The 26,017-nt window shown below is 40.5% G+C and overlaps 1 protein-coding gene across 2 annotated transcripts in view; it reads right to left on the bottom strand.

Annotated features, from left to right (window-relative positions):
* The window catches only part of ZNF831 (zinc finger protein 831), a 94,753-nt gene extending 80,969 nt beyond the window's left edge, over positions 1-13,784 (bottom strand). For both annotated transcript variants that reach the window (XM_038750611.1, XM_038750613.1), the window contains exon 1: positions 13,679-13,784. The gene's annotated coding sequence lies outside the window, so the exon portion shown is untranslated. The remainder of the gene's footprint in view (positions 1-13,678) is intronic.
* Positions 13,785-26,017: the final 12,233 nt, after the last annotated feature.

Below are 26,017 nucleotides of genomic sequence, written 5' to 3'. Positions count from 1 at the left end.
GCTGGGCTGTAAGGGGAGAAGAATCAATAGAAAGCAGAGAGCTGAATGAACATCTTAAAGCTGGAGTTTCCGCTTAATGCAGATAGGAACAGGCAGCCCATTGGAAGTTTTGGGACAGTGAGAAGTTATGTGCCCATTCAGAAAAATGATCTGGGCAGCAGAATTAAGTATGGACTTCAGTGAAGAGGCCATGAAAGACCTCGATGCAATTGTCAAGCTGGGAAATGGCACGTGCAGGGACTCATCTGATGGACTTTTAGATGAAGAACAAGGGGCAGACACCGCAAATGTTGGGGAGAAAGCAACGACAGGATTTGGAGTCAAACTGAATATGGGGGTTGAAAACGGAGGAGGATCAATCAACGGTATTTATTGAGCACTCACTCTAGGCGGAGTACTGAAAGAAGCACTTGGCAAAGTACAATACAACAACAAACAGACACTGTTCCCTGCCCACAATGGCTATCACTTTTTCTAGCCTGTAACTTCATCATCATCATCAATCGTATTTATTGAGCGCTTACTATGTGCAGAGCACTGTACTAAGCGCTTGGGAAGTACAAATTGGCAACATATAGAGACAGTCCCTACCCAACAGTGGGCTCACAGTCTAAAAAACTTCAGAATTACAATGCTACACCTGCACTGTTCTCAGTCTTTTTTGTTGACTGTCAGAAGATACACATAAAACGAGTATCATCTCATGTTCAACCTGTGAGAAATTTTCAAAATAGCTTCTTATTAATCCAATAATTCTTGGGAACTAAGCGCTGGGGCAGATGCAAGATAATCAGTTTGGACACAGTCCATTCCCACATTGGACTCACAGTTTTAGTCCCCATTTTGCCTAGTGGATAGGGAACGGGCCTCGGAGTCAGAAGGACCTGGGCTGCAATCCCAGCTCTGCCACTTGTCTGCTGTGTGATCTTGGGCAAGTCACTTCACTTCTCTAGGCCTCAGTTACCTCATCTGTAAAATGGAGAATACGACTGTGAGCCTCCTGTGGGACGGGGACTGTGTCCAACCTGATAAGCTTGTATCTACCCCAGCGCTTGGTACAGTCCCTGGCACATAGTAAGTGCTTAACAAATACCATAAAAAAGAAGAGATGAGGTAACTGAGGCACTGAGAAATTAAGTCACTTGTCCAAGGTCACACAGCAGACAAGAGATGGAGCCGAAGTAGAACCCGGGTCCCCTGACGCCCAGGCCCATGTTCTTTCCATTAAGCCATGATGATGATGATGATGATGATGGCATTTATTAAGCGCTTACTATGTGCAAAGCACTGTTCTAAGCGCTGGGGTAGAGACAAGGTAATCAAGTTGTCCCACGTGGGGCTCACAGACTTAATCCCCATTTTCCAGATGAGGTAACTGAGGCACAGAGAAGTTAAGTGACTTGCCCAAAGTCACACAGCTGACATGTTGGCTTCTCTGCTTTTCCACATCTCCCACTAAATCCCAGTTCACACTCTCACTGCTCCCAACTAACTTTTTAACAGTATCCACCTCACCACTCCACTGTTCTGATTCACTGCTCACACTTTTTTCCCCGCATGGAACTCCCTCCTCCCTCACACATTATCTGGCTGATTCCCTATCCTCCTGGACATACCACCTGATCTGTGTATATTTATTTTTTATTTATTTCACTTCTTATTTTTTTCCTTTTATCATTTGAATCTATGTTATTTCATTTATTTGACTTTTTGTTTCTGTTTGTCACAAGGACAGGACATTTTCTCAAGGACAGGGAGCATGTCTTTTACTTCTGTGTTGTAACCAAGCAACAAGTGCAGTGTTCTGCACACAGGCACTAAATAAATGCTTTAGATGATAATGACGATAAGATTAGTAACCATTTCATTTTTGCTTCAGTTTATAGCTTTTACCTTCTGGAGTCTCTGTGGCACTGATGCTTAGAACAGTGCTTCAGCGCTTAGCATAGTACTTTGCACATAGTAAGCGCTTAACAAATGCCATCATTATTATTATTGACAGACAGTTTATATGCCCCAGGGAGTGTGATGAATTTGCTCCAAATTGGATTAATCATTACATGGCAAGTAAACAGTGTTTTTTTTAGGATTTTGATGGTGGTAATAACAATTGTATTTTTTAAGGGCTTACTATGTGCCATGCACTGTTCCAAGTTTCAAGATAGCTGAATCGGACACAATCCCTGTCTCTTCAAAGCTCACAGTCTAAGGAGGAGGGAGAACAAGTACTGAATCCTCTTTTTGCAAATTAGGAAACTGAAGAACAAAGAAGCTAATAATAATAATGGTATTTGTTAAGTGCTTACTATGTGCCAAGCACTGGGGCAGATATAAGGTAATCAGGTTGTCCCACGTGGGACTCACAGTCTTAATCCCCATTTTACAGGCGAGGTAACTGAGGCACGGAGAAGTGAAGTGGATTGCCCAAGGCCACACAGCAGAGAAGTGGCAGAGCCGAGATTAGAACCCACGCCCTCTGACTTCCAAGCCTGTGCTGCTTGTAATGAACTGCCCAAGGTAACGCAAGAGACAAGTTGTGGAACCGGGAGTAGAACCCAAGTCCTCTGATTCCTGGGCTCATGCTTGCTCATTCATTCAATCATATTTATTGAGCACTTACTGTGTGCAGAGCACTGTACTAAGCGCTTGGGAAGTACAAGTTGGCAACATATAGAGACGGTCCCTACCCTACAGCAGGCTCACAGTCTAGAAGACTTTTGCTCGACTAGACCACACTCCTTCTCAGGTCGTATTCCCTGTTTTCAGAAAAAAATCTTAACATCTACGGTATATGTAATTTTTTATTCTATGTCATCATTTTCAGGAGACACACTTGTGGTCAATTTATTTTGCAAATGTGATTGTATTTATTTTTATCAAATGTAGACACTAGACTACCCAAGATGCCATACAAAGTAAATATGGGGTTAAAAAAGAAAAAAAATATTTCTTTGAACTGACTTGCAGTAGAAAAATAATAATAGAATAAGAAATGTAAGAAGGATTTGAATAGGAAAATAACTTGGAAATGTTCATTTCTGAACTTGCCTAATGTATATTTTTTAAATAATTATAAGCTTAGGACCTGAATGAAATGATGTAGAGGACCAAAAATGATTGTTATTCTCTGACATTCCATCTACACTACCCTTTTCTTTTTTATTAATGGTATTTGTTAATCACTTACTATGTGCCAGTCACCCCTCCCTTAGCCCCACAGCACTTATGAACGTAGCCATAATTTATTTATTTATATTAATGTCTATCTCCCCCCTAGACTATAAACTCATGGACAGGGAATGTATATACCAACTCTGTTGTATTGTACTGTCCCTAGTACTTATTACAGTGCTCCACACACAGTAAATAATTTTGATATTATATTATAAATTGATATTTATAGATTATTCATGCCATTTGTGATTCTTTTCTCCTCCTCTACCCAAGGTTCAGTAATTTTAATACCTGTGAGGACTGCCACTGAGTTCATATTTTGAATACTTTTATTGCAAAGTCTCAGTTTTATTCTATGTGAATCCCACAAAGACCTATGTAAATTTCATTAGAACCACTGAAACTGGCAAATGCTTGATGAATTATTCTGTAATTTAGTTGTAATTTTGGAGGAAGTGCTGTAGGATCGGACAATAATTTTAAATTCTTTTGCATTTGAGTCCTACTTATTTTCCAGCATCCATAAATAATAGTGTTATCATTAAAAATCATTGGCATTGCTTTATTTTTCATTGCCTTTAATTTACGGAAAAGAAATATCTAAAACCTCCCTGAAAAGAACACATTTTTAATTCTCTTTCTAATTTATGAAACAGAATGTGGGACATGGACTGTGTCCACCCCGATTATCTTGTATCTACCCCAGTCAGTGCTTAGTACAGTGTCTGGCACATAGTAAGCACTTAAAAAATATCATAAAAAATTCCTGTCACACTGTTTTATGCCACATCTTAAATTAAACAGGGCTTATTTAAAATCATTTTTTTAAATGAAAAGCTACGTAACGAAATTAAGCTAAAATGTTGAAGGCTCTTCAGTCTGGAAACTGAAGGCTAAGAAAGAATATGATTGAAATTTTCAAAATGATGAAGGATGTAACCAGGGCAAAAATAAAGTTGTTTTCCACTAAATGCCATAACGCCAGGATGAGGGGCACCCCCTGGAACTTGAGGGTGGTCGATTCAAAACAAACAAAAGGAAACATTTCTTCACATCGCAGGTGGTAAGCATATGGAATTCATTGCCACCAGAAGTTGTGCAGGTCAAAAATATCAGTCAGTTCAAAGGAGTTTGGCTAAATTAATGGAAGAGAGGTCCAAAGTAGGTTACTCTAGGGAAAGTTCAGTATTGAAGAGGGAATTTTAGGGATGTTAGGTGATATATGGTTAAGTATTGGGGTGAATGACAAGGAGAGTTTTTCTCTACAAATCTACTCTTGCCCTGTTGGAAACAGAATACTGGGCTACATGGACCACTGGGCCAATTTAATAATATCATTTCTTATTTTATGAAATAAAATGATTATTTTCAATCAATCAATCAATCAATTGTGTGCAGAGCACTGTACCAAGTGCTTGGGCGAGTACAGTGAAAACTATATAACGGACACATTTCCTGCCCACAACAAGCTTACAGTCTATTTTGGCTTTATATTCAGCACACTCACATAACTGGATATCATTTATGGTATTCAGATAACAAACATATTTCTCCACGAATCTCAGACCATCGTAGAATCAGCGTGGCTCAGTGGAAAGGGAACGGACTTTGGAGTCAGAGGTCGTGGGTTCAAATCCCGGCTCCACCAATTGTCAGCTGTGTGACCTTGGGCAAGTCACTTCGCTTCTCTGGGCCTCAGTTACCTCATCTCTAAAATGGGGATTAAGACTGTGAGCGCCCCATGGGACAACCTGATCACCTTGTAACCTCCCCAGCACTTAGAACAGTGCTTTGCACATAGTAGGTGCTTAATAAAACAGCCATCATTATTATTATTATGAACTGAGGTAGGTTACTCTCCTTCCCACTGAAGTCTGGGATTGCCATTGCTGACCTTGAAATGGGATCTGAATCTTACCCTGGTTAGGAGATTGGACTCGACTCTGTTAATTTAAAATTCTCAAGTTGAAAAAGCGATAGTTTGCTGTAATTCCTTTCTATAAAATTTTATGTAGTGATGTTCATAGCATCCCTGTGAAGCCAATACCTGCATATGAAATACTACTGGCCCACTCATTAAGATGGGTTTTATAAACTGAATTTTATGTAAAGTACCAAGAGTTAAACAACAACTAGTGACAATGTCACAGTAGCCAATAATAATTTAAAACATTGTAGGGATCCTATTTAGAGGTTCTTTTTATCTCTAGAATTGATACTTCAGAGAAAGGAATCTGAAGAAAAGTGGAGACAGTTGATCTTGAAATCCATGAAAATATTTTATTCAATAAAAATCAGTATTTTGGGGGAGTTTTTCAGACCTCACTTCTACATTTGGCTTTATTTTCAACATACAACTATGTTGCCATTACTTACTATAGAGCTGATTATATACCCGCATAAGTACCCTAGTAGAAGAAATGAAGTTCTGGGATTTACCATCTTTTCTTCTACATACCTACTGTGGTGATGATTTTTTTTTTGTTGTTGTTTTCAGAATTAAATACGGGTCAAGCATTTTAACTGAATGTTTTCAGGCCTACCTAAAATGATCATCAAACTTCCTTAGATTTACATGCATAAAAGTCAGTTTTGCTTTCATGGAAGTGTTGTTGCTTGTAGGTGAGTCCATAGGCTACCAGCACTGGGGCTGCAACTCTCCTCTTCACCAGGCATGACGGGAGAGAATAGGATTCATTGAAAATGGTTACTAGCTAATCCAGAAAGTAGCTAACTCCTAAGTAGTCAAACAGGCAATTCTATTTTGCATCTAACTAATGGTCAAATCTAATTCCATGTATGAAAATCAGATAAGTACAAGTACAAGTACAGATACAGATACAAGTACAGATACAGATACAGGTACAAGTACAAGTACAGATAAGTAAAATCAGATGGGAAGTACAAGTTGTGTTGCCAACTTGTACTTCCCAAGCGCTTAGTACAGTGCTCTGCACACAGTAAGCGCTCAATAAATATGATTGATGATGATAAGTGCTTAGTACAGTGCTCTGCACGCAATAAGCGCTCAATAAATATGATTGAATGACTACCACATTTTGAGGCAGTTTTTTAAAGGTATTTGTTAAGTGTTTACTATGTGCTAGGCACTGTACTAAAGTGCTGTTACAGAATTATGGGCCTCAGCCCAGTAGTTTCATTCACGCACAGACAACTAGAGCAACTAACAGCCCTTGTGACACTTGCCCGCAGAAGTAGCTTCCCAAGAAGGTCCACCTGTATCTATTCAGTTTTGGACGTGGCTTCCTTTTCTCTGGACTGCCTGCAACACTGCTGCTCTTGCCACAGCATCCTATTGCTCTTATTGCATTTATTGTGAGCTTTGACTTTTATGTTGATTTTGCGGTTTTATTATTTCATCTCTCCATAACGTGTCCTTCACCACCCTCCTTCCCCGCCTTATTCTTAGAGTGTGAGCCTTTTGGGGCCAGAGACTGAATCTAATTTCTCACCACCATATTTTTTCTCAGGGATTAGTACAGTGCTTTTCACACAGTAGGTACTTAATATGAGTACTACTACCACCACCACTACTTTGAGTACATTTTAGGACTCGGGCATTGGATACTATGGATGATCAAAGTCAAGGCTATGTCATGGATTGTGCATGAGCACAGCTGAATCAAAGCAGGTTGGGCAAAGCCACAGATTTTTGGTCTTTATTGGGTTTTTACTTCTCGTCACTTTATTTTTCAGCCACACTTGAAGTTTATAAAAAACATTTCACTTGTTTAAAACTATTCAAACAGGCTCTACAGACTGATTTTCTCCCCCTAAGCCCAAAAGCTCCCTTAGGGATGGTCTTGAGAAAGTAACGTGCATTTTGCATTTTTACATGCAATATATTCATTCACCTTGATTTGAAACAGCATGGAGTATTTGTGTGCCATATTGTCATTTGGCAGAACACTGTCTTTTCTAATCAGTTTTATTAGTCTGATTTTTCAGAGGATCTCATTATTTCCATCTTCAGTCCAAGTATAATCCTCATGACACCAGGATAAGGATTTTTTAGAATTTGCTCTCTACACCTCTATGCTCAGCTCTGTCATAACTCGTATTTTCACCACACATTTCGATTAGAGCACTGTTAAGGAATTAGGGAATGTTCACTGACATTGGCTGCCTTTTTTGGAAATGGTGTGCCATGGTGACAGAAAAACAGGATTGTGTATATGTGCAAGGCACGACTGAGTGCTTTCAGCACCAGTTTTACAGAACGAGAAGTTTTGTAAGGACATAACACCTGCATTATAGGGAAACTAGGTTTACAATAAAAAGCAAAACAAAAATTCCTTAATATCAAGGAGCTTAAAAACTAGTGGGGCATTAAAAAAATCAAAATTATTTGCAAAGAGTGGAGCAGGAAGAAATGAAGGACATAAATAGTGTTATGAATATTTCAGATGAAATAACAAAAATAATTGGATACACTAAGTTCTGAAGATGAATATAAATATTCAAAAACAAAAAAATCAAATTGTGTTTTCCCTATTTTTTACAGATTTGAGAAAGAATAAAGAATAGGACCAGAAAGGAAAAACAGGCAAACTATTTAAATTGTGACTGAACAGTATTTTTAAGTGAGTTACAAATCTATTTCAACTATCCATTTGTGTTTAATCAAAATATCATATTGAAACTGTGTAATTCTTCAACTCTTCTGTGGCTCAGTACTATGAGAACAATTTGGTATGAGCAAATTAGCGTATACAACACATTCTCAACATGATCTGAGCAAACAGAACTAGTTATTAGCTACTTCCCCTCTGGAATTCCATCGTTGCCTTTTGGTCTTTTAAACAAAATGTATTTACATAATTTTTTGAATCAGTTTTCTCTAATTTTTTCTTGTTTTCCTATAGACGACAAGCCCAACTTTCATAAGTAGCCTTTAACTTAAAACAAACGTGAAAACAAGTAGTCATGTGAATGAGTATCAGCAAGGATTAATGTGAGAATAGATGGATATTGCTACATTTATAAAAATAATACTGAGTCAAATAATTATAAATATAAGCAGACAGGGAACTGTTTCAGTTTTCTCAAGAAATTCCTTTTCAAAGCATTATTGGGGGAGATTCAAGCATTCCCAGGTGATCATTTAGACTCTTTTCCCATGAAGCAGAAATGGACATTCACTCAGGTTTTAGTTTTAACATGATTTTCAGTAGGAGGTGATTTCTGCTCTAAGGTGATGGTTTTTTCCCTATTTTTTTTTTTTGGTTTTTAACTATAAAATGCATGCTGAGAGCTTTTAGGGATAAAAAAGCAGGGAGAGATGAAGGGACTTAGTTTCAACCCACAGTGTTTATCATATGGTTTGTTTCTTTTGGTGTTTCTTTTTAGGGACAGTACAAAAATACCTTTTGTAATTTTAGCAAATTAATCAGTGGAAACAGAGATAAAGTACTGGGGTTCAGGAAGTTTTTTTAATATCTATTCTAACTGTTGATAAATTGATTAAAAAGATTCTTTATGTATATTTACCCCTCAGGGGAGGTTAAGAAAAAAGAACATTACGAATACATATGCCTGAATTTTTTCCATGGCAAGATTGCAAGAAACAAGCTAAATGAAAATGGCAAAAATAAGTTCATATATTTCTTCATGACACAGGAGTACATTGCTTTCAAATTTAACATCTTGGAATAGATAAACAACTTTAATTAAAGCCCATCCACGCATCTATGCATCCTATGCACAATAATGCACAAGTAATGGGGTAGAAAAGTTAATTACTCTTCCTTTCACCTAATTATAAAACTACTGTGTCTACAATTCCCTTTGAAAATAGTGGATGTCCTATATGGAAAGGAAAATTGTTTCTTCGTAACTGCAGTTAGGAATAGGAGAGAAGGAAAATGGGGAAAGTGCAAGGCGGGCACTATGTCTCACATTTGACTGGATCATTATATTTGGGACAGAGTCAACACCACTAGCACAGGGGTCCATGTCCCCATTTGCCACTCTCACTGTAGTGGTAAAGATGACTATCTGCTGAATGGCACACACATAATAAAGCCCGCACAAGAGTGAAAGTATGCCAGTGGTGTTGAAAGCCACCAGGACCATGGCTGGGCCCGAAACTTGGGGCCCGCTCTTAGTGTCACTTTGAGGATGGACATGGTTGCTCTCAGTTCATGGATCATTCCCCTGGGCGTTCCTTAAACCTCAAACCCAGAAACATAAGAGGGGTATTTCCAACCTGGTCAAGGCGCAAGGGACCATTCTATAGCTGCAATCAAGGATGGAAATGGAATCCAAGTTACCCCTAAAGTCCCGGTAAAAATATTACCTAAAGATAAACTTTTCTTGCCCTGGTGACAGAACTTCCTCTGCTCTTAAACTTCCCTTGCAGCAGACTACTTAGAGGTGCAATTAAAAATTAAAATTCAGAAGGAAAATCAAGCTATAAAGCCATGACCAGAAAACCAGGCCCTTTTTCACTGTGAAAATATATCTCGCAAGGATTGATTAAATGTGAAAGACAGTGACTTACTGGGTGCTTAGCCTCAAACCAAAGCTTAGAGCAGAAAAGGAGCAGCTGCTGTCACCCGGCCTACAGGCCAATGGTAAGGAATTTCTTCTTAGTGTGGAGAGGAAGCATCATGATCTAGTGGATGGAGCATGGGCCTAGGGGTCAGAAGGATCTGGGTTCTAATCCCAGCTCTGCCACTTGTTTGCTATGTGATCTTAAGCAAGTCACTTAACTTCTCTGTGTCTCAATTTCCTCGTCTGTAAAATGGGGATTAAAACCATGGAGCCCCGTGTGAGACCTGGACTGTGCCCAACCTGATTAGCGTCTATCTACTACAGTAGTAATAATAATAACAATAATAATAATAATAATAATGGCATTTATTAAGCACTTACTATGTGCAAAGCACTGTTCTAAGCACTGAGGAGATTACAAGGTGATCAGGTTGTCCCACGGGGGGCTCACAGTCAATCCCCATTTACAGATGAGGTAAGTGAAGCCCAGAGAAGTGAAGTGACTTGCCCAAAGTCATACAGCTGACAATTGGCAGAGCCCGAATTAGAACCCATGACTTCTGGCTCCCAAGCCCATGCTCTTTCCACTGAGCCACACTGCTTCTCTACTTAGTACTCTGCTACTTAGTATAGTACCCGGCACACAGTAAGTGCTTAACGAATACCATTAAAAAAAGGGAATGGATAACAAATCAAGGTTTTTAAGGAATGGTGAGCTGTGAACACATTTTAGAACAATAATCTGGGAAGCAAAATGAAATGTGGATTACAGAGGAGAGACACTGGAGGAAGGGGGACCAGTAGGAAGACTGTTACAGCAGTCAAAGCTGGGATTTGATAAGCACATGCCCAACATAGTGACCATTTGAATAGAGAGAAAGGATTGAATCTTAGAAATGTTGTGGAAGAAAAACTGGTATGATTAAGCTACAGACTGAACTGAAAAAGAGGGAGGAGTCGAGGATAATGCCAAGCTATGGAGAGGGTGGTGATATTGTCAACTGTGGTGGGAAAATTAGTTGGAGGAGAGGATTTAGAAAAGATGAGTTCAGTTTTGGACCTATTGAGTTTTTTCCCAATCCCCATAGGAACCACTGATTTGTCACTTTAGGCCACAGATGGGATAGCATAATTCAATATTAAATAGAATCGTTCTTTATTTTAATCTGAATCTGTCACAGTACATGCAAAAACGGGTGCCATAGTCTGATACCTTGGAGGCATGACACTGATAATTATTCATGACAATCAGCCTGCCAATAGGACACGCCAAAAACTGCATTTATGAAGATATTTCCCAAGCCCTTATGCTGACCCAGGTCATGCAGTAATAGGCCTGTGTAACCTGAAGTTTGCCATTCTGGCAGTTACACAGCACAGAACTGACATGAGTAAAGCACTGCTCTCATTCTCCAAGGTTTATTTTATCAACATTGGTTAGGGAACGGAGAGGAAATGGTAGCATATGCCATGGCCCAGGCAGAATGGGAGCTGCATTTCAGGCTCTATGTTGTACCATTATCAGGCTGTTCTGCCATACTTTTTGATGACTACATTTGTGCAGTATTCAAGATGATGAGCCATCATTTATGAGTTTCCATTTATCAACTCTGTCTGGAAACTTCTTAGTGATAACTCGACCACGTACCTCATTATCACACCATCATCAAAGGACTTTGAGTGAAACACACCAAGTGTGAAAGTAGGCCACAAGGTTGTTGTTTAAATTTTAGAGATTGAATTGCACTAATATTAGTCATGGTTGAAGGATGTGTTATTTCATGTAATTAATAACCTACTCCTTCTACTTCCAACCTGCTTGTCCACACTTAAAATACTTCATAAGATAGCAGTAAATGCAAATTTTCTATTATGGGTGATCCAAGGCTTATCCCTATGTGTTTGGCTGTAGAGAAGTAACGTGGCTCAGTGGAAAGAGAATGGCTTTGGAGTCAGAGGTCATGGGTTCAAATCCCTTCTCCGCCAATTGTCAGCTGTGTGACTTTGGGCAAGTCACTTAACTTCTCTGTGCCTCAGTTACCTCATCTGTAAAATGGGGATTAAGACTGTGAGCCCCACGTGGGACAACCTGATCACCTTGTAACCTCCCAGCACTTAGAACAGTGCTTTGCACATAGTAAGTGTTTAATAAATGCAATTATTATTATTACTATCATTATATTTCAGGGTCCTGGAGACCTTGATCCTGCAGCACTTAGAACAGTGCTTTGCACATAGTAAGTGCTTAATAAATAATAATAATAATAATTAGTTGCAGTTTGATGTTCCAAGTGGATGTTCAGTGGAGACAGTGCACCACTAGAAGCGATTTACTTTTCCACCCACTCTTCGTCTCATAATAATGAGTTTGAACTTCAGGTTTGAAATGCAAAATAATTAAATATTGAAACCCATAACCAAAATTGGATAGCCAGTGCTCATACTTGTAGATACTGGGCACCAGACACCTGTGATGTCCAACATGCAACATAAGGTAATGCCTGTGACCCACCAGTGACCTGAGAAGCCCTGAGAAACAGTATGGCCTAGTGGAAAGAGCACAAGTCTGCGAGTCAGAAGGACATAGGTTCTAATCCTTCTCTGCCACTTGTCTGCTCTGTGACCTTGGGAAAGGCACTTAACTTCTCTGTGTCTCAGTTACCTCTCTGTAAAATGTGGATTAAAACTGTGAGCCACATGTGGGCCATGGATTGGGTCCAATCTGACTAGTTAGTATCTACCCCATTGCTTAGTACTGTGCCTGGCACATAGTGAGCACTTAACAAATTAAAGGAAAAAAAAGAAAAGAAAATCCTGCTCAGTGTCCCTGAGGAGAGCCATAAACCCTTGTAGACTCCTAAAGCCCTCCAGTATCCCTTTCCAGGAATGGGCAATATTGGGCTCTCTGCCCAGTGAACCCCACTCCTGCACCCCCCTGGCCACTACTGCCATTTTTTATCTTTCAAATAAGTGCTCTCCAAATAGCAAGGGATCATTTGGAGTTTAGCCAGCTGCCCCATCTCTTGAGGTTGGCAGCAGGATGACTGGGGAGAAAGAATTCCTTCCTACCCCTCAGCTTCCCAAGAAGCACATCTCCCTAGCAACCACTTGGGTGGTAGTGGTTATAGCTCAGAATGGTTTTCTTAAAGTAGTGAAACAGCAAATAACATTCACACAATAGAAGCAGCATGGCTTAAAGCTAGCCTAGCTAGCTAGCCAAGCTAGCTCTCTTCCTCCCTTCAAGGCCCTACTGAGAGCTCACCTCCTCCAGGAGGCCTTCCCAGCCTGAGCCCCTTCCTTCCTCTCCCCCTCATCCCCCTCTCCATCCCCCTCATCTTACCTCCTTCCCTTCCCCACAGCACCTGTATATATGTATATATGTTTATATACATATTTATTACTCTATTTATTTATTTTACTTGTACATATCTATTCCATTTATTTTATTTTGTTAGTATGTTTGGTTTAGTTCTCTGTCCCCCCCTTCTAGACTGTGAGCCCACTGTTGGGTAGGGACTGTCTCTATGTGTTGCCAACTTGTACTTCCCAAGCGCTTAGTACAGTGCTCTGCACACAGTAAGCGCTCAATAAATACGATTGATTGATTGATTAAAGGAAAGAGCATGGGCTTGGGAGTCTGAGGACATGGGTTCCAATCCTGCCTCCACCACTTTTCTGCTGTGATCTTGGGCAAGTCCCTTAACTTCTCTGGGCCTCAGCTACCTCACCTGTGAAATGGGGATTAGAAGTTTGAGCCCCACGGGGGACAACCTGATTAACCTGTATCTACCCCAGTGCTTAAAACAGTGCTCGGCACATAATAAGCATTTAACAAATACCATAATTATTAACTATGCCCCCAAAACACTATCCCCATCTCTAACCCTTTTTCTCCGTCCCCCAGGACCCTTTCTGCAGGCATTCCAGTGTACACGTTCTTCTTGTCCTTTCCCCTCTTCCCTCAGGGTGACCCAGTTTCCACTTTTACCTCTTTTGAATCCTTCGGATGCCAGGGTAAATATGACGCCAATCTTCTGGGTGTCCTAACCCTCCAGGATCACACCTCAGAAGCTTCAATCTTCTGGGTGTCCTAACCCTCCACCTCAGAAGCTTCTCTCTCCAAAATGGCCGACAGGTTTCTCCAACCCTCTAGTGCCCCCTGTTCCTCCTTCGTTAATCCTCCCCTCAGCATTGGCTCCAGTATCGCCCCTCAGAAGCTTCTCTCTCCAAAATGGCCGACAGGTTTCTCCAACCCTCTAGCGGCCCCTGTTCCTCCTTCGTTAATCCTCCCCTCAGCATTGGCTCCAGGATCACACCTCAGAAGCTTCTCTCTCCAAAATGGCCGAGGTTTCTCCAACCCTCTAGCACCCCCTGTTCCTCCTTTGTTAATCCTCCCCTCAGCATTGGCTCCAGGATCGCACCCCAGAAGCTTCTCTGTCCAAAATGGCCGACAGGTTTCTGCAACACTCTAGCGCCCCCTGTTCCTCCTGCATTAATCCTCCCCTCAGCATTGGCTCCAGGATCGCACCTCAGAAGCTTCTCTCTCCAAAATGGCCGACAGGTTTCTCCAACCCTCTAGCACCCCCTGTTACTCCTTCGTTAAGCCTCCCCTCAGCATTGGCTCCAGGATCACACCTCAGAAGCTTCTCTCTCCAAAATGGCCAACAGGTTTCTCCAACCCTCTAGCGCCCCCTGTTCCTCCTTCGTTAAGCCTCCCCTCAGCATTGGCTCCAGGATCGCACCTCAGAAGCTTCTCTTTCCAAAATGGCCGACAGGTTTCTCCAACACTCCAGCGCCCCCTGTTCCTCCTTCGTTAATCCTCCCCTCAGCATTGGCTCCAGGATCACACCTCAGAAGCTTCTCTCTCCAAAATGGCCGACAGGTTTCTCCAACCCTCTAGCACCCCCTGTTCCTCCTTTGTTAATCCTCCCCTCAGCATTGGCTCCAGGATCGCACCCCAGAAGCTTCTCTGTCCAAAATGGCCGACAGGTTTTTGCAACACTCTAGCGCCCCCTGTTCCTCCTGCATTAATCCTCCCCTCAGCATTGGCTCCAGGATCGCACCTCAGAAGCTTCTCTCTCCAAAATGGCCGACAGGTTTCTCCAACCCTCTAGCACCCCCTGTTACTCCTTCGTTAAGCCTCCCCTCAGCATTGGCTCCAGGATCACACCTCAGAAGCTTCTCTCTCCAAAATGGCCGACAGGTTTCTCCAACCCTCTAGCACCCCCTGTTCCTCCTTTGTTAATCCTCCCCTCAGCATTGGCTCCAGGATCGCACCCCAGAAGCTTCTCTGTCCAAAATGGCCGACAGGTTTCTGCAACACTCTAGCGCCCCCTGTTCCTCCTGCATTAATCCTCCCCTCAGCATTGGCTCCAGGATCGCACCTCAGAAGCTTCTCTCTCCAAAATGGCCGACAGGTTTCTCCAACCCTCTAGCACCCCCTGTTCCTCCTTCGTTAAGCCTCCCCTCAGCATTGGCTCCAGGATCACACCTCAGAAGCTTCTCTCTCCAAAATGGCCAACAGGTTTCTCCAACCCTCTAGCGCCCCCTGTTCCTCCTTCGTTAATCCTCCCCTCAGCATTGGCTCCAGGATCGCACCCCAGAAGCTTCTCTGTCCAAAATGGCCGACAGGTTTCTGCAACACTCTAGCGCCCCCTGTTCCTCCTGCATTAATCCTCCCCTCAGCATTGGCTCCAGGATCGCACCTCAGAAGCTTCTCTCTCCAAAATGGCCGACAGGTTTCTCCAACCCTCTAGCACCCCCTGTTACTCCTTCGTTAAGCCTCCCCTCAGCATTGGCTCCAGGATCACACCTCAGAAGCTTCTCTCTCCAAAATGGCCAACAGGTTTCTCCAACCCTCTAGCGCCCCCTGTTCCTCCTTCGTTAATCCTCCCCTCAGCATTGGCTCCAGGATCACACCTCAGAAGCTTCTCTCTCCAAAATGGCCGACAGGTTTCTCCAACACTCAAGCGCCCCCTGTTCCTCCTTCGTTAATCCTCCCCTCAGCATTGGCTCCAGGATCACACCTCAGAAGCTTCTCTCTCCAAAATGGCCGACAGGTTTCTCCAACACTCTAGCACTCCCTGTTCCTCCTTCGTTAATCCTCCCCTCAGCATTGGCTGTGTTCCTGCTGGCAAAGCCCGATCGGCCTCTGTGGCCTTCCCTCAGTGAGGGAACCTTAGGCAAAGTGTCCTCTTCTTTCTTCAGCAGCCTCCAGAGTTTCTCCTCCCCATTTCCTCTGAGTATGGGACTAGTTTGAGAGGCCTGTAGAAAGTTATATGGAACGTTTTTCAGAATTTTCTTTGGGTGGGGCCCAGAACCCTCCTGAGGCTTCATAGCCTTTGAAATCCACTCCCATATTCCTGCAAACAAGGGCCCTTATTGGTATAGTCATAATCAATAATAGAGTTACTTGGTATAGTCGTAATCAAAGCTTCCAGAACAATCGATCAATCCAATCAAGCTATAATGGCATTTATTGAGCACTTCCTCTATGCAAAGCACTCTTTCAAGCACTCGGGAGAGTAAAATACAACAGAATTAGCGGACACATTCCCTGCCCAAAATGAGCTTACAATAACAGGAAAAATCTTGTTGTTGTGGAAAATCTTTCTCGTTGAAGGGATGGTGTCAGTGTTATGAGTCACACAGCCTGTACGATTTATTTCAATTAGTGCCGAGAGTCACTTTAAAATTGAAATTGTGTGTCATTACTAGGCAGTAAACCTTTTAAGAGAGTTTGTCCCACCTACCTATGGCATTTTGGTTCTCTGCAAGATGAAAAGGTATAAATTGTAATTTGTTGTCTTTTTTTCAAAGAATTGCTTTAATGTGTTAAAACTGAAGGGAATGTCACATATATCTACTATTTCACAAAACCTAAGCACTAATGCCTAAAAGTGACATCAAAGATGAATATGGAAGCTTCCTTGGAAACAAACTATATTTGCTTAAGATTAGAGCAATTCTATCAAATCTTCCCTTTGAAGCAGAGTTGATATAAAAAAATTAATTTTACTAGGAATGGACAGTTAGAATTTAATTTGTAACATAGTGTAGGCGAATGGATGTGTATCTGACATCCATTTGTATTTTAAGTGTGCCCAGAAAAGACAGTTTTCCTTTTGTATAAAGTGAGGAAAAAATAAACTGTTGTTGAGTTACATCCTGCTCCATAAAGATCTTGAAACTGGATGCAACCTCCTGGAAAAGCCCGAGTTAATATTTAGGGAAGCCCTAAACAGGCCAGCACAGATCCTGGAGTGAGTATGAGGAGACTAACTTGGGGGCAGGGATTAATAATTAAATAATTAGGGTATCTGTTAAGCGCTTACTATGTGCCAAGCACTGTTCTATGCGTTGTGTATCTACCGACTCTGTTGCATTGTTCTTTCTCAAGCACTTAGAATACTGCTCTGCATACAATAAGCGCTCAATAAACACCAATGATTAATTCAGTCATTAATTGACAGGGAGCCAGGAGGAACAGGAAATAATCAGGGAGCTTATGACTCACATCATCATCATCATAATAATAATGATGGTATTTGTTAAACGCTTACTATGTGTAAAGCACCGTTCTAAGCGCTGGGGCGGTTACAAGGTGATCAGGTTGTCCCACAGGGGGCTCACAGTTTTAATCCCCGTTTTACAGATGTGGTAACTGAGGTACAGAGAAGTTAAGTGACTTGCCCAAAGCCACACAGCTGACAACTGGCAGAGCTAGAGTCTTCATCTCTAGAAGACTCTGAAGCAAGGCTGAGAAACCCTTCTGTTAAGACTCTGGCCTTACAAGAAGGTCCAAGTTATTCAATCAATCACAGTTACTGAGCACCTACCGTATACATAACATTTGGGAGAGTAAATTAGAATTACTGTACTTAATCCCTGCTCTCATAAAGTTTATAATTTAGCAGGGAAGAATTATGAACAAAAGGAAGTAGTAAAGTATATATACATATATATATATATATATACATATGTATATATATATATATATATATATACTTTACTACTATATATATATATACAAAAGTAATAATTACTGTATTTGTTAAGCGCTTACTTCGTGCCAGGCCCTGTGGGGTTGTGACTACTAGAGGCTTAGGTGGAATAGAAGAGCTGAAAGCAGAGAAATTAAAAATTAATCATAGATGACTTCCTGGAGGACAAGTGCAGGACAGGACTCTCCTGGGGGCTCCTATTTGAGGAGATGTTCTGTTGGTAAATCTGTATCTTCCTACGCTAAGATTCATTGGATGGTAAGTAGGGGCAACACTATGGTCTCATACAGTCCAGGTAGTTAAGGGGACCTGGATTCTAATTCCAGCTCTGCCATTTGTCTGCTGTGTGACCTTGGGGAAATCACTACACTTATCTGTGCCTCTGTTTTCTCATCTGTAGAATGGGGATTAAATCCTACTCCATTTTACTTAGACTGTGAACCCCATGCGCTTGGCACATAATAAGCATTTAAGAAATACGATGAAAAAAAAGCAAATTTACGCATCCCATCTGCTATGACTGCTTATTGCACACAGCAAGTGCTCAATAATTATGATTGATTGATTGAATGATTGATTGATTGGGGATTGCTCGCTGATGTTAGGAGAGTCGATGTTAAAACCAACTCTGAAATCTCTACAGAAACCTCACTACTGCAAAGAAAACAGTGAAGGAGAAGTCCAAATAGAGTGATCAATTCACTAAGTCTTTCTGGGAGTTTTCAAGTCATTCATTCTCTACATATTTATTTGACAAGGATTTGGTTAATGAAGTGTTCAAGGGCATCTTTTTCTGAAGAGGGTGTTTCATCAGTTATGACAATTCTGACTTAGTTGGCAACTGTATGTAAGACAAAAGTAAACATAAAATTTTAAACATTTAATTTTCTATTTATAGATAATTTTGTTTCATGCCATGCTAATTTGTCATACCTTTCTTCCTGGATTTGTCGTTCCAGACAAGTTACTAAGTCCTTCTCTCTAATTCAGTTTACATTACTGAGACCCTTCTTTGGTGCCTAACCATTCATTCATTTATTCAATCGTATTTATTGAGTGCTTACTGTGTGCAGAGCACTGTACTAAGCGCTTGGGCAGTACAAATTGGCAACATACAGAGACAGTCCCTACCCAACAACGGGCTCATAGTCTAGAAATCAAAAGAGGTTCTTAAATGCTTGCCTGGACAGTTGACTTAAGCTAATGGATTTTTCAAATGCCCTTCAGAGGATTTTTAATCAATCAGTTGTATTTATTGAGCACTTACCGTGTGCAGAGCACTGTGCTAAGCACTTGAGAGAGTAAAATATAACAGAGTTGGTAGACATGTTCCCTGACCACAGCATATTAATATATTTGAAGAAAGAGTTCCAAATGTGTTCTACCTTTCATATAGGTAAACATTTAGTCTTTTGGGAAATATAAATTACTTTTTAAAAGGCAACACTCTATTAACTCCGAGAAAGCAATTTCTTGTAATTATCCAAGTAGAAAGCTCTCAAATCATATTCTTAGAACTTAAAAAAATAAAATGTTACTAGAACGGGGCCCAGATTTTTTTTAAATGAGGATATTTGGGGGATTCAAAGTAATTCTATTACTATTTTATAAATAGCTGATGTTAATAATTAAGGCAGCTGAAAATATTCCAGAATAGCAGTGAAGAAAGGCCAGAGCACACAATGTCCATTTTTCTAAGTTTAAAGACAAGAAAAAAAGGCCTTCTGGAACCATTTAAACCTGAAATATTTTTTAAATTATTCCTTATTTGTGTGTATCCACTTGAAGGAAAATAATGATTTAAATCTGTTGTTTCTGTAGAGGATAAGGTGCTCATCCTATTATATGCTGGGCAATCTGACTTCATTTTGGATACTAAGAGTTATAGTTTTTATAATGCTATAACAAAGCATTTATGACCTAAGCGCACAGAATTTGGTTTTGCTTGGCAAAAAGATCAAATGGCTGTTGAGATGATTTCATTGTTAGAGAATTCAAAGTTTTTTAAGTCATTTTTCATCATCTAAGCAGTAAAAGTTCTCCATTATAATGAGTGCCTGGATTGGATTAGAACAATATTGGTTTGGGGACCCACACGCCACTTGTTTCTAGAAGGACATGGAAGGAAATTACTTAGTTACAGATTAATTTATATGAAATGTATGCGATCAATTGATTTATTCTGCTAGTAGCAGAATTTTAACTAGTCTGAAACATCGTATTTTTAGCTCCTCTATCCCCACATGAACTTAATTGTTATTAAATAGAATTGAAACTCAGGAAAATAAGGATTTAGTCTAAAATATGCTATGCTTTAATTTCTTCATACGTTTAAATTTCTTTTCCTATCAGCACCACTGTGTGCCAGCAGATGGAACACATTTTGTCCCTTTCTCAGGTCAAGATTTTACTCTGGAGAAGCTATGACTGAATCAATCAATCGATTGTATTTATAGAGTGCTTATTGTGTGCAGAGCACTGTACTAAACGTTTGGTAGAGTGCAATACAACAGAGGCAGTTGGCATGTTCCCTGCCCACAACAAGCTTACACACTGACTCTAATGCAAGCATTATGAGTCGGTATCCTTTGCAATTCATTTGTTTATTCAGCAATATGTGGATTGCATTTTTTTCTTATGGATAAAAGGTTATGGTCTTTTTCTTCTGTTTTTAAAAGTTTCCTTAACGAGAGCTTGCTTTTACACTTATAGGGGAGACCAGTATTTAAGTTACTTATTTATATTAATGTCTGTCTTCCCCTCATTTCAGTCAATCATATATTGAATGCTGACTGTGTGTAGAGCACTGTAAGCTCGTTATGGGCAGGAAATGTGTCCACTAATTCAGTTGTATTATACTCTCCCAAGCACTTGGTACAGTGCTCTGCACATAGTAAGCACTCAAATACCATTAATTAATAATCTGGAGTCTCATTGACAAATTTTTATTGTAGACAATTGAAAAGACGGATATTGAATGTACAATTATGAATATATCCTGTGACATTATTATTTAACAATTATTAAATACCAGTGAGAGGTGACTACTGTTAGTCTTGATTTATTATAATAACCAAATATCAGTTAAGCAATCAATGTTACTTATTAAGAGCTGTTTGTAGAACACTGTACTAAGTGCTTGAAAGAATACAAGTAAAAGACAAGGGAATGCAATCTAATGGGAGAGAATGACAAATTATTTACAAAGATCAATAAATTGTTATCTATCTATACATAAGTGTTGGAGGGTGGGCATAAATTCATATATGCTAAGAATGGCTGTTGGCTTGATGTTGGGGAATCTATCAGTGGAGGAGGTACTTTTCAGAAGACTCTAAAGATGGGGAGAGCTATGTGGCTTGGAGGATTTTGAAGAGAGAGTGTTTCTGACATGGAGAACTGCATGAAAAAGGGAGAATTGAGAGCAAGGTTTGGTTAGAAGGTGAGCTTGAGGAACGAAGAGCACTAGCTGGGAAGTAGACGGTGGAAGCCAATATGTAAGAGGGTAAAAGCTGGTGGAGAGCCTTGAAGCCAGTGATGAGGAATTTCTGCTTGACTTGGAGGGAAATAAATAGACACTGCAGGTTTTATGAAAGTTGAGAGACATGTGCCAAGCAACTTTTTAGGACGATGATATAGGAGTGGCATGTAATATATATGTAATATATATGTAAATATATATGTAATATATATGCATATATATTACATGCCACTCCTATATCATCATCCTAAATATAAATATATATATATACGGAATTAAGTGGAAAGAGGTTGAATTGAGATCCGTGAAGAGGCTGATATAGTATCCAAACTGTGATGACAAGAACCTGAACGAGGGTGGAGTTTGTTTGGAGTGAAAAAAGGGACAGATCTGGAAAATGTTGTGGAAGAAGAACCAGTAGGATTTAGCACTGGGTTGAATATGATTTGAAAGAGTTTGATTCTTATAAATTATTTTAAAATACTGATAAAAAAATGTTTTGGATGGTTAACTCGTTACAACAGACTTTTGTTTTCAAGAAAAAAGAAAACTATTGTTAATTCCATTTGACTCCCTTGGCCAATTTGAGCACGGCATTAAGGCATGCTTGCAGTCTGTGTTTTTCTTGCTGAAGCAAGTTTAGTCTATATTTTCTTTGCAGCAAAGGCTGACAGCTGTAAGAATAAATGCTTTGTACTTGGCAACCTGTGACATATAGTATTGCATGTTTTTGGAGGACCATTGCATAAAAAGTAGATAAAATATGGAAAGCTGATGTTTGGAAATCCACCCAAGGACTCAATAAATACCATTGATCGATTTATCTGTAACCCATGTAAATGCAGAAAATGGAAAATAACTATACTGTACTTTTTTGTGATATCCCTATTCACTCCCAAGGTGATATTATATGATATTGTATTCTAAAACAACAGCAACTTTAGTATATTTTAAAGAGAGCATGCAGACTTTGTATCCTACCACCAACAGGGCAATTTAGAGTATAAGAAATGCCACAATTGGCCAAAACAGTTGTCCCTCAGCCTATTGTTTTGCTCTGACAATAGCAATATATGATGCCTAAAGGAACAGTGAGTTAGTTGCCCTCTTTGACATCTGACTTTGTGGTTAGAAATATACCATCTAAAATCCCTGGTATTTCCCTGTAATAGACTTTAACATCCCTAAATTAACCTTTGAATAATCTATAATGAATGAGCGTCTTCTTAATGAATTTATCTAAATCCTTCTTAAATTCCGTATTCTTACTAACCACTGGGGAGAAAGATATTTCCTTTTTTTTCATTTAGAAGCCACATTGAACTTCAGTGACTACCACTTTGCCTTGATATTGCAGTATTACCCCTCTCTTCCTTTCTAGCTCTGTTCTGTCGTTCCAAGGATGTGGTAATTAAAATTGCCCACAGAATGCCAGGTGCATATATACTTGACAGAACCGTGTTTTTGTTGGGTTTTCTGTGTATTTTATGATGATGGCCAGCATTTCATTGGCCTTTTGCTGTTTTTGCATCAGAAATAACTGTTGCTAGCCAGTTCTGTTTAAACTTTCATGTTGCTACCAGTTTGGGGTTTTTTTACAGTATTTGTTAAGTGCTTACTATGTGCCAGGCACTATACTAAGCACTGGGGCAGATACAAGTTAATCAGGTTGGACACAGTCCCTATCCCACATAGGGCTCACAGTCTTAATTCTCATTTTACAAAAGAGGGAACTGACAGAGAAAAGTTAAGCGACTTGCCCAAAGTCACACAGCAGAGAAGTGGCAGAGCTGGGATTAGAACCCAGGTCCTTCTTACATCTAGAACTGTGATCTATCCACTAGGCCACTTAAACTATTCAAACTTTTTCCTTAAGTAAATAATTGATCAGTGGTATTCATTGAGCAGTTCTTGTGTGCAGAGCACTATACTGTTTGGGAGAGTACAATACAATAGAGCTGGTAAATACAATCCCTGTCCTTACAGTTTTGTGGGAAAAACAGACTTTAAAATATAGACTGGGGAGATGGCAAAGAATAAGGAATGTATATAAGTGTTGTAGGCTAGGGGTGGGGTGAGCATCCAAGTACTTAAGGGGTCTAGATGATGCGGAAGGGAGGGTGAATAGAGTGGAGAAATGAGGGGAGAGGGAGGGAAGACCTCTTGTAGAACGTATGAATTTAGGAGGGCTTTGAAGATGGGGAGAGTAGTGTCTCTTCTCCAAACCCCTAGCCTCTCCTGACAATTCCAAGCCCTGAAACTAACCCATCTCACATGCCTTTTAAAAAGTGCAAAAAAAAAAAGCAACTAGTCCTACCCTGCTTGCTCCTGTCCCTTCCCAATTCTTGGCACTTTCTGAGTCTCTTAAAACCATGGGACTGAATTGAGAATGGGGAGAAGGGAAAACAGCTTTAAAAGGGTAGGTGAGTCCGGGGGAAGACAAGAAGCTATGGAGACTCGGGTTTAACAAAGGGTGAAGACCAAGGTTAAAAAAAAAAAAAAACATGGGAGGGCAGGTGAGAGGTAACAAGGTATTGGGAAGGGGTAGATGAGTTGAGTAAAGAAAAAATAAAAAAGCTTAACTAGGCATTAAGTGTGATCAACCAAAGAGATCAGAATGTAAAACTTTGACCGGTACGAATCATTCAGAAATAAGAGGTGCACCTTTAAAGTACCGTTCCTTTATTCAGCCACCTACTTCAAGGGAGTTACAAGGTGCTACTGTGCCAAAATCAATCAATCAAACAGAGGCATTTATTGAGCTCTTACTGTGTTCAGGGCACTTTATTAAGCCCGATTATAAACTTGTTATGGGCAGGGAATGTGTCTGCTAATTCTGTTGTCCTGTACTGTCCCAAGCGCTTAATACAGTACTCTGCACATAGTAATAATAATAATAATGGCATTTGTTAAGCGCTTACTATGTGCCAAGCACTGTTCTAAGCGCTGGGGGGATACAAGGTGTTGTCCACCAGTGGACTTGGCATGACTGACTCCATTTTGTGCATGCCGACAGTAACCCCCCATTTTGTGCAGGCCGAGAGCAACTCCTTTTTGTATTTTATGCAAGGCTCAACAACAGAATGTCTTCAAGGCCAGTAACAAGTAACACCTGTCTATGCAAGGTTGACGGGCCGATAACAAGTAACTCCCGTCTGTACAAGGCTGTGAGAACAGAGACTAATGAAAATTCACAACTATCCTGTCGGTCCTCATTGGTTCCCTGAATCAATCAATCAATCGTATTTGTTGAGCGCTTATTGTGTGCAGAGCACTGTACTAAGCGCTTGGGAAGTACAAGTTGGGACTTGTTTTGTTGTCTGAAGTTCCCATTGCTCACTCCCGCATTGCTGTAACTCAATAAAAGACACAGTGGGAATGGGATCGGAGCTGCTTGCCACTCGGACCTCTCTCGGGAGGTGAACGGGCAGGTAGTCAACCTTCCTCCTTTCCTGTTTTATCTGTACTCATGTCTCCGAGTCATTTTTCCTATCTGTGTCACCACCTTGGGTTCTCGAACCCTGCGGCCTACTTACACCGTTTAACCTATTTTGCACCCTACTTTGCGATAGCACAAGGTAATCATGTTGTCTCACATGGGGCTCACTGTCTTAATCCCCATTTTAACTGAGGCCCAGAGCAGTGAAGTGACTTGCCCAAAGTCACACAGCTAAGTGGCAGAGTAGGAATTAGAACCCATGACCTCTGATCCCAAGCCCATGCTCTTTCCACTAAGCCACGCTACTTCTCTAAGCACTCAATAACTACCACTGATGATATAAAGTATTAGAATTGGTAGACCCGATCCCTGCCTACAAGGAGATTTAAGTCTAGCGGGGGAGACAATTAAAATAAATTACAGATAGGGAAATGGCGGAATATAAGGATACTTTGTACATAAGTGCTGGGGGCGGGGTCAATATCAAGTGCATAAGAGGTACAGATCCAAGTGCTTAGGCATCACAGAAGGGAGGGTAAATAAGGGAAATATCTTGTACATATTTACTATTCTATTTATTTTGTTAATGATGTGCATATAGCTTTAATTCTATTTGTTCTGACGATTTTGACACCTGTCTACATGTTTTGTTTTGTTGTCTGTCTCCCCCTCCCCCTTCTAAGCCCATTGTTGAGTAGGGACCGTCTCTATATGTTGCTGTCTTGTACTACCCAAGCGCTTAGTATAGTGCTGTGCACACAGTAAGCGCTCAATAAATACGATTGAATGAATGAATAAAAATGAAATGGGGGCTTAGGGAAGGCCTTTTGGGGAAAATGTATTTCCTTTTTCAGAAACCCTCCCTCTTGATTCAAAGATATTGTTGTAGTCCCTGGTGACTTGGTTTCTGTTCAGTTAGGCCCCCCGAAAATAAACCAGTCATTTTTAGGGGTGACCTGCCCTGTGTGAAGTAAAATATGTGCCAAAAGGACTGGGTAAATGACAAAGGAACATCATCATCATCATCATCAATCGTATTTATTGAGCGCTTACTATGTGCAGAGCACTGTACTAAGCGCTTGGGAAGTACAAATTGGCAACATGTAGAGACAGTCCCTACCCAACAGTGGGCTCACAGTCTAAAACACCATGATAGACCTACTGGTTTTGCTTATTTTATGAATCAGGTAGCCATAATTTACCTTCTAAATGCAGCCAGACCTAAACTCCTAACCTTACCTCCAATTCCCAAATAAAACACACTTATCTCTGGAATATGAAATGCAAGACTGTCCAGGAAGCAAATGCACAAACTGTTTTATAACCAGTTGTATAACAAGTACTTACAAAACAGCCAGAGTCGTTACAAAACAAGTTCAATAGCCCTGGGGGGAAAAAAAAAAC

The sequence above is a fragment of the Tachyglossus aculeatus genome, chromosome 8, assembly GCF_015852505.1.
Source record: "Tachyglossus aculeatus isolate mTacAcu1 chromosome 8, mTacAcu1.pri, whole genome shotgun sequence".
NCBI lineage: Eukaryota > Metazoa > Chordata > Mammalia > Monotremata > Tachyglossidae > Tachyglossus > Tachyglossus aculeatus.
This window is presented reverse-complemented; position numbering and strand designations above follow the sequence as displayed.